This window comes from Adiantum capillus-veneris, chromosome 30 (genome assembly GCF_014529385.1).
Source record: "Adiantum capillus-veneris isolate H3 chromosome 30, ASM1452938v2, whole genome shotgun sequence".
NCBI classification, from domain to species: domain Eukaryota; kingdom Viridiplantae; phylum Streptophyta; class Polypodiopsida; order Polypodiales; family Pteridaceae; genus Adiantum; species Adiantum capillus-veneris.
Genome location: NC_140960.1, coordinates 61586236 through 61596485, shown reverse-complemented (window position 1 = coordinate 61596485; position 10250 = coordinate 61586236). Strand labels below are relative to the sequence as shown.

Here is a 10250-nt window from a genome sequence, read left to right as displayed (position 1 = left end):
GGTAGCCCTAACAGCTTCAACGAATGGTAGCTCGTGCAATTGGTGGTATCTTTCTTGATTCTCAGTAATAAAAGAGTATAAGTGATTGCCCCCCCCCCCCCCCCCCCCCCCCCCCCCCCCCCCCTCCCCCCACTAGTGCACACCCAGACTTATCATTTAAATTTTCCTTCTTTAAAAAATTTAAATGATAGAGACTCTTACAAATCAGTACTATGGCCAATGTGCTTTCAAATCATTTCTCCATTTACAATCACTTAATTTGATATTTGGAATTTGACTCCAAGAAGATCCTTCATCACCTCATATGTCACAAACACCAAAGCAATAGAAGGAACAACCTTGATAGAATTGGGAATCAGGCCTTTATACAAGGCTCCAATGCCTTCATTGCAAATAGTCTTCCAAAAAGCATCAATCATCCCACTGTACTGAACCGGTGCCTTCATTTGACCATCCGCAATGATGACAGAGGAGGCATCCTTCCATCCCACCATCTGCATCCTCCTCAGTAGCACATCAAGTGGATATGCCACAGTCTAGCCCACTGTACGTGCTACTGCTCCACATCCAAGTTTTGCAAGGACGTTCAAATCAACATTCTTTTCTCGGTTGCTTGCTATGTTCCTCTTCAACAACCAGTCTTTGAGTGATTCATATACCGCAATATTCAAACCCACATACGGGATCACACCAATAACAAACAACACAACCAACCTTTGTAGACCGCTAATGGTCCTTCCTCTTTCATTATCGTTGACGCTCCATGGAACATTCCTCGATAGCGCATTGGTGAATCCTCTGTTTGCACTGTAAGCCTATCCCGAACCATGTCCGGTGATTGCCGGTGATTTAGGGTACAAAAGAGCTCTCTCCCCCCCCCCCCCTCTCTCTCTCTCTCTCATTTTATTTTTTAAAGAAGGAGCATTGACACCCTTAAGATGAACGTTTCTCTTTACAAAAAGGCAAGATAGACAAAAATTACACCAAAAATTACAAGGTAAAAAGGTTACAACAAAGAACACATTTTGACACCCAAGTGCAGACACCGTATTATTTAGGGAAAATTACCAAAATACCCCTCTAATTTGTGGAAATTCCCAAAATACCCCTCAAATTTCAAAAATTCCCAAAATGCCTTTGTTACTATTTTGGCTGGATTGTTCAAGGTTTCCTAGTCTTTATCCCTTTTTGACAATTGAGTTCTTTTTTTGAGTGCTTATAATATCATTGTCACAACTTACCTCGTAGAAAAGGGAAATTATGTCAAAAAATAATGAAGAAAATAATCTCCAAACCCTACATAGCCAACTCAAATTCTAGTTTTAGCATCCTGTATTGACAGACAACTAGAGTTCTTATGAAAAGCTACAAATTTTTTCATCTTTAGAGAAATTTAATCTCACAACTAGGGGTATTTTAGGAATTTTGGACAATTTGAAGGGAGTTTTGAGATTTATGGCAAAATATTGGGGGTATTTTGGGAATTTCCACAAATTATAAGAGGGGTATTTTGGTAATTTTCCCTATTATTTATTCAAAACCAAAAATCGGATAGAAGACGCGCTTGGACGAAGTAGTTGGCTGAGTTAGTGAGGGTGGCCCGCCGGGCCACCCATGCCTTCTTGTGCCCTTCTTCTTGTACCCTTTCTTGTAAGGGTGATTTCCTTTCTTGGCCCACAACTCGGCCTCCTCCCCTGCTTCTGCCCCAGCCGCCGCTAATTTGCGTCCCACTTCCTCCGCCCCAGCATTAGCAATGCTGCTATGTCCACCATCACTATCACTATCGCCCTCCTTTCTCTCTCTCTCTCTCTCTCTCTCTCTCTCTCTCTCTCTCTCTCTCAAAACGCAGCCGTTTTTTGACCTAGTAGACAGCAGTCCACTCTTTTGATCATAAATTCTTCATCCGAACTCCGATTTGGGTGATCTATAGCCTCAATCGAAGAGCACAAAGTCCTCTACGCATTGATGTAAAGACATAAATTTTCAGAGTTATGGAAGGTGTTTCTGTAGCAGCATTTTCGAAGTGAACAGGTTCAACAAAATTGATTCTCATCTCCTATTTTACATACAATGTCTTCCGGCACTCGCAAGGGTTCTTCTTCTTCAACAAGGTCCACAACCATTGTGGAAAATGATCCAAAATCTCCTAAGTGTGGAGATAGCAACACAACCACCCAACCAACGACATCGGAAACCATTATCATGGCGTACTTGGTATCATTGCAACAGACCGTAAACAAACAAGGCGAAGACTTACGAGCACTTGCAATGGAGAATGGCACACTAAGGGTACTTGTGATTGAGAATGAGAATCTCAAGAGGACACTTGAGATGCAAACAACACGTTTGATGCACCTTGAAGAGGAAGTCAAGGAATGTAAACGCTCTCTTGTGGACTTGAATGCTTTGAAGGAGCGGATGAGCAAAGTAGAGCATGACCATGTATTGAAAGAGGAGAAATTTGACACTATGAGCCGGGATGTATGCGACATGAAAAATGTATGCACAAACAAGTCTTGGGCTGATGTATGTGGTAGCAATGTGGTTTCTAATTCCTCACTCATGCAAGCTATGGTTCAAACAAAGAATGTGGATGTGGAGGAGTTGGAGGAACGGGAGCGACGTTCCAAGAACATTGTTATTCGTGGAATTCCCGAAGAGAAGTTAGAGACACCTCCTTCTCTTGCCATTGTTATTGAAGATTTCTTCAAAACCCACTTTGGCATGTCCGGAGTTATGTTCTATGGAGCACATAGAGTGGGGAAGCAAGGAGCTCCTCGCTCGGGAGAACGGCCAATTGTATGCACCATGCCGGATGAGACCAAGCGAAAGATTATCCTTGATAATAGTTGGATCTATTTGAGGGATACAAAATGTTTTGTATGTGAAGATCGCACTATTAAGCAACAAAATATGCGCCGCAAGGCATATGAGGAAAAGAATAATAAAAACAAGGAGATCTCTCATGAAGAAAATGTGCCCAAGGAGGAGGCAAGTCTCACAAGAAAATTGGGATCCGTGACCTATGAGACCGAGTTACAATTGAAAATATGCTTTTGGAATTGTAATGGATACCCATGGAATGCGGGGGTTGGCATTGATGAACTAACAAGCAAAGACGATGTTGTACTTCTTGTTGAAACTTGGGAGCATGACACACAAAGGATTAACGGCTCAGAGGATTACAATGTACATTCATTGATGTGGTCAAAGAATCTCAAGCAACGAAGAGGACAAGGAGGGTTAGCATGTATGGTTAAAAAAGGATTGGAAGATTTTGTATCAATTGTGAAAGATGACAAGTACAAACGTTATGTATGACTGAAAATTATGACACCAAAAAGAGCACCCATTTTTGTAGCCGGTTGCTACATTCCTCATCATGATTCTCCCTTTTATGCTTGCATGGATAGAGATCAACCATTTTCTGATTTGGAAGAGGACATTGCTTATTTCAAAGGTGAAGGTGATGTTATTGTATTTGGGGATATGAATGCTCGCACAAAAACATTGCAACATGATACTCAACAATTTGATATGCCATACATTTCAAGGGAGTTGGAGGAAGTTCACTTGTATGATTGTACTTCAATGGATGAGAAAGAGCCGGATCACTATGGAAAGTTACTTTTACACACGTGTAATAGCACGGGTATGCTCATTGCCAATGGTGTATCTTTGTGGAGTGGAACCAATGGATTTACATGTAGGAGACATAATGGGGATAGTGTGATTGACTATATGCTACTCTCTGAAGCCATCATGTATCGCATAAAGAGTTTTATGTTTGGTCAATGGACCCCGGAATCCAACCATCGCACCTTATGTATTGACCTTTCATGTGGAGAAGCAACTAAGCATGATAATCTCAGCCAAAGGAAAGAGAAGTTATCACTATGTATGGATTTCAAACGGGCACCAATGTACATTGAAATGGTTGAGCAAAAATTATGGATGACAAAGCTTCAATGTGATGCACCATTGGAAACTAAATGGGAAGCTTTCAAGAAAGCTATTTGTTCTTGTGCGGAAGAATGCTTTGCCATAAAGCATCTCCATGGTATCAACAAAGATAGATCACGCAAAAGGTGGTTTGATAAAGAATGTCAAGATGCTCGAAAGTCCTTGATAAAGCTTGATGCAACTATGGACAAAGACAACTATCAAAGTCATTTGCATACATACAAGGCATTGATTCAAAAGAAGAGAAGAAGATGGGAAGTAAAGCAACAAGAATTTCAAGTCCAAGAAAAGACACATGCATGTGGAAGATTTTGGAGAAACTTGAGAGGCAAGCGGGTTGAGAATTTTGGTAACTTGAGTCTAGTAGATATGTACACACATTGTAGGCAATTATATGAGCAAGCAAATACTAAAAAAATGCCATTTTATGGTTCACTCCCACGTATGCCGTCGTTTTTTACTATTGAGGATGTATGCGGTGGTCTTGAAAAGTTGGCCACTCGCAAAGCGGGAGATCTTCAAGGTATCAAGCCGGAGATGATCAAATGGACAGGAGATTTTACCCATGAGTGGATGTGTGATATGTTCAACCTTGCACTTCAACATGGTATGCCTTATGATTGGAGTACTAATTGGGTTAAGCCTTTGCATAAAGGAGGGGATGTAAAGAATGTAAGCAACTACCGGACTATAATGATTGGGTCTCTTATGGAAAAGTTATTTGGGTGCATAATGGAGATGAAATTGAGTGATTGGGATGAAGAGAATGACAAGCGTGCAAAGGGACAAGCGGGTTTTCGTCGATGCCATAGCACCATTGATCATCTTGTCACTCTTCGTGTTCTCATGGAGGAAAGTCGGTTGAAAGGCAAGCGATTGTATTGTTGTTTTGTGGACTTTAAGAAAGCCTTTGATATGATTCCACGTAACAATTTGTGGAGAAGGATGGAAGAACTCCAAGTGCCAAGGAGTTTATGCTTGCGGTTTCTCGAATCTATGAGAAGGTGATTTGTCAATTGCGCATGGGAAGAGAAATTTCAGAAATTTTTGTAAGCACTATTGGGGTTAAACAAGGATGTCCATTGTCACCAACTCTCTTTGGTCTATGCATCGTTCAATTGGAACAAATGGTACTTGACTTTATGCAAGAAGAAGGCATTGAAGAGGCCACTATTTGCAATGCGGTAATCATGCTTTTGTTGTATGCGGATGATGTAGTGCTTCTAGCACACACTTTAGAAGATGCACAAAAGCTTATGGTTATCCTTGAGAACTTTTTCTTGCATAGTGGGCTGATTGTAAATGAATCCAAAACACAGGTTATGCTTGTGAAAACCAACCATAAGGAGAAGCCATGCATTGTGTACAACAACGAGACACTTGAAGTTGTTGAGAGCTTTAAGTACCTTGGCCTTGAGGTTCCATCCAATCACAAGTGGCATGAATGTGCTATGCGTCGTTTGGAAGCGGGAAAGAGAGAATATTATGCATTTGAGAACATGTGTAATGCGGGAAACATCAAGTGTTGGGTTCTCAAGAAGTATCTTTTTGATGCATTGGTGACACCGGTTCTTCTTTATGGAGTTGAAGTGTGGGGCGGGAGCATCTCAAAGTCTACTTGGAAAGAGTTTGAGAATGTCCAAAAGCGTTTTCTTACAAACTTTCTCCAAGTTAAGACACAAACACCATATATGCTCCTACTTCTTGAGTCGGGATCTCTTCCAATTGAGGTTATGGGCATGGAAAGGGTTGTGGAGTACATGATAAAGATGCGTCAAAACCCCTCACATCGACTTCCTACAATTGCATGGGAAGCAAGCAAAAAAGTTCAAAAGACGCATAAAAGCAAGATCTTGAGCACGGGATGGATGCAAGACATAAAGAAGTGGTTTGGGAGATGGGATGCATTACACTTGCTACATGATGCTTCAATTGACTCTCAAGTGAATGAAGCTTTTCTACAACGCTAATGTATTACGGCTTGGGAGAAATCCGGTGGGTCACGCTTCATACATTACACCACCTATATTGCCCCCAACTACAAAACCATGTTCTTCGCTGAGAGAGGAAACCGTACTCACACTTACATGCTTGAGCCTATTCCCTTGTCCGCGATACGCACTATCACAACAATTCGGCTTAGCTCCCATTTACTTCGATGCGAGATAGGGCGTTGGGGCAATGGAGAAGAGTCAAATCGATTGTGCACATTATGCTCACTGCAAGTTCGAGAGTCTGAGTACCACACACTACTAGAGTGCTCAGCTTTTCATCACATCCGAACTTGTTTCTCTCACATTTTCAGCCATAACTTAGACCTACACACTTTCCTCTCCCAGCCAAAGTGTGGGCTCTCCATTGCGACTCTCATCACTACAATTTTGGAGCATCGAGAGTCACTCATCAGCCATACACATACTACATCACATGTAACTTTGGTCCCATAGGTCATATTTGACCTCCGAGGACGATAATAAAATCTATCTATCTATCTATCTCTCTCTCTCTCTCTCTCTCTCTCTCTCTCTCTCTCTCTCTCTCTCTCTCTCTCTCTCTCTCTCTCTCTCTCTCTCTCTCTCTCTCTCTCTCTCTCTCGGTGAAAAAAAAAAAACTCTCTGAAAGAGCGTGCGCCGACGCGCGCTCTTTCAGAGAGTTTTTTTTCCGACTGTGAGAGAGAGAGAGAGAGAGAGAGAGAGAGAGAGAGAGAGAGAGAGAGAGAGAGAGAGAGAGAGAGAGAGAGAGAGAGAGAGAGAGAGAGAGAGAGAGAGAGAGAGAGAGAGAGAGAGAGAGAGAGAGAGAGAGAGAGATTCTGAGAAGTCCACGAAGCTTGAAGATGGCTGCAGCACTCAAGGATTTACGTAGCAACATCGTCAAGTCGGGGGGGGGGGGGGGGGGGGATTGCGGGGTGATGTTTTGTGCGCCGTGCAACACTTCCCACCCAAGCTTTAAAATCCCCATACTCATAGCCCACACCTGCCTTAGCTAAGGCTTTCTTGCTTTTTGGCCGATCATGCTTACCTTGCCTAAAGCAAACAGAAATCAAAGAAAACTCTCTCTCTCTGCTCCGACAATCCCACCATCCACTTCTTCAAATTAAGGTTGAAGAAGCAGAGACACAGGATTTCTCAGAGGCTTACAATGTGTCCGCTGTTCCCTTCTTTGTTTTGTTCAAGAATGGCGTCTTGGTAAATAAATTGGAGGGCGCCAACCCAGATGAATTGACTCAAAAGGTATCTGAGCTTACAGGCTCTGGAGGTGGTCAGAAGAAGACATCAAAAATAGAGGAAATTAGAGATGCAAGTAAGATGAATGGTTTTGTTATGTCTGCAAATGACTCAGAGGCAGGCAGGCAAGGATGAGCTTTTGCAAGAGAAGCTGAAGAGTCTTGTTGCCTCCAAGCTAGTAATGTTGTTCATGAAGGGCTCACTCAATGAGCCAAAGTGTGGATTCAGCCAAAGGTTGTAGAGATTCTGAAAGATACTAGCGTCGAAATTGGAAGCTTTGATATTCTAGAGAATGAGGCGTTCAGGCAAGGTCTCAAATCTTTTTCTAACTGGCCAACATACCCTCAGTTGTATATTGCTTGTGAACTCATCGGTGGCTGTGATATTGTCACTAAGATACTATGATGTAGAAGAGCAGGGAAATGAAGGAGTTACTGATGGAGAAAGGCGCAGTCCATAAAGAAAGTCTTGAAAGTAGACTAAAGAGTTTGATAAATTCATCGCCCGCTACACTTTTCATGAAAGGTTCTTCTAATGCGGCGCGTTGTGGCTTCAACTCCAATGTGGTGAGCATACTACAAGAGGAGGGTATATCTTTTGGTACCTTTGATATTCTTAGTGATAATGAGGTTCGAGAAGGTCTGAAGAAGTATGCCAAGTGGCCGACTTATCCACAACTTGGTGAACTAATAGGAGGGTGCGACATATCATCCTGGAGCTAAAAGCAAGCGGTGAGCTGAAGGCAGAGCTCTCATAATTGGTAAAACCTTCATGAGTTTTGTGCATAATTTACACATTACAGTACCCAGTATATTATAGAATTCTTGCAATTCACTGGACCTTGTAACTGTGGCTTTTTGTCATATGTTTATTGTGCAATATTTGAGAATTGTGGTCTCTCAAGCGTTTGAATTGTCCGACTTATTGAGGCAGCTTGTTACTCGCAGGTTGTGGATTTTTGTCATACTGTTGAAATTTTTAGCTCATTTCAATTCATGGAGGCTATTGGCACTCCTCAAAGAGAGAGAGAGAGAGAGAGAGAGAGAGAGAGAGAGAGAGAGAGAGAGGAGAAGTGAGGGTTTCTGTGTGTGATGTTGCAGACATCCCATCTCATCAGCACTTTCCTCTCTCGCTGGCAAGCTGTGTAAAGTTGCTCGCCATCACCACTACCTCTCTCTTCTGGTCCATGCAGGTGCTTTTCAGTACATGCCGTCCAATGCTCGGCGGTATCATACAGCCTTGTTTCTACAATATGGGGTGTTGTACCTGCAAGTGCCAGCTTCGATCGCTCAACCCCACCCAATCCCAATTTGTCTTCTTGCCATCGATCGTGATCCTTCGTCTTGCCATCAATTGGAATCTTGCCCCTGGTCTAGTGTGTGACTGCTCTGGGTTTTGCATGAGTCGGTGAATAGATGAGCAAGAAAGTGCTCAAGGCCGAACTCAAAACCACTCTTGAGCCCGACCCCAAGCCCAAGCCCAGAGGTGGAACTCAGATCCTCTATAGGGTCTCCACCAGCCTGGCTCCCCTCTTGCAAACCTCGGAGACCATGAGGCCTGATGCCCTCACTTGAGGCATGAGCACGAGCTTGCACTACTATGTTGATATTCTTGCAGCTGCCAATATTTCAGCTGATTACAAGTAGTAGTACTAGCACCAATGTACAACATTCAAAGAGCATAATAATTCATTGCTTATTAGATATGATGCTGATCACTCCACTGCAAAATTGCAAAAAACTCTCTTCTAAAAGATCTTCTCACAAACAATTGGCCATAGAGCGTATGATAAGGCCTATGATAGAATGGAATGGGAGTTCATACTTCAAAGTCTATATGATATGGGTTTGGATGGACACTTTTTCACATTCCTTTTTGGGAATGTGTCAACTAGAATTTTCAATTAATGGTACTCTTACAGATGTTACTTCATTGCATAAATCCATAAGACAAGGGTGCCCACTTTCTCCTTTTCTCTATGCTATCTCATCCGATAACTTGGATTGGTATGTTAAAGATTTTATGCAGTAGGGCAAACTCACTGCCATAGACATACCTGGCTCTATGAAGCGAATGTGCCTCCAAAAGTTTGTTGATCATACCAATGCAATTTCAAGGAATGATGTACATGCAATGGAGAATTATAGGGCTTGTCACACTGTCTTGCAAGTGGCTCGATTATTAACCATGTTAAAAGTCTGGTTTGCTGGAGCTGTCTGCTTTGTCTAAGCCAATTTTCACGAGAAGACTTAAACTGTTGCGTTGGGGAAAAAAATGCCCATGATGTCTGCTAAATGGTGTTTTAAGTCGAGCCATTATTAGAGTTTGTAGTTTGGCTTCTTTTTTATGTGCCATATCCGTACGACATGCTAGTCATCAGCATTGATGGAGTCACGTTGTAAATATTCACTTTCTAGCAAGACAATTCGAATGATCGAAAGATCTAGGCCATGAGTGGAAGTTTGAATACTAAAATAGTTAATAGGAGTTTTGGTTATGACTTGAAAAGTAATGGTGTTCCAAGGATCCTCTATCCTCTTAACTAAAAAAGAGAGAGAGTGAGAGGATCCTATTAAAGTGTTCAGCAAAACCTTTTGTAGGAACCAATGGAAAAAAGAACATTGAATATCTTATCAATTTTTTTTGGATTTTTAACTAGTACACTAAAATCCTCCAAGTTTAGCCAGTGAAGACTCTTTTTGTTGTAGGTGCATCAATATATAACAAACAATAAATATTATGTTGATGATAAAATTTACTATATTATGTACAAACACTTGCTCGGGTTTGTCTTTGCTTGGAAAAACTCGCTCGGTGCGTGGTAAGACTCCCAATCTACTCTCATACCCCACTAGCTCTCACCATCTTCGAAGGTGTGTGAGGTCTTGGGTCTGAGACCGTGAGGGAATTAATGTCATGTTTTAAAGTGTTTGCTATTTCTTGAAGCTCCCACTTCATAGAATTAGCTAGTTATTGAAGGAACACAAAGAATTGTATTGTAAAATGTCTCCCTTGATGGGGGAAACCTATAATACAAAGCCTTTTGGAGGGGGACCGGCTCCA

At 42.0% G+C, this 10250-nt stretch overlaps 2 pseudogenes; one reads left to right on the top strand and one right to left on the bottom strand.

Annotated features, from left to right (window-relative positions):
* Positions 1 to 254: 254 nt before the first annotated feature.
* On the bottom strand, positions 255 to 826 carry LOC147418061 (mitochondrial adenine nucleotide transporter ADNT1 pseudogene; annotated as a pseudogene).
* Positions 827 to 7368: 6542 nt separating this feature from the next.
* LOC147418060 (monothiol glutaredoxin-S11-like) lies at positions 7369 to 7964 on the top strand (annotated as a pseudogene).
* The last annotated feature ends 2286 nt before the right edge of the window (positions 7965 to 10250 follow it).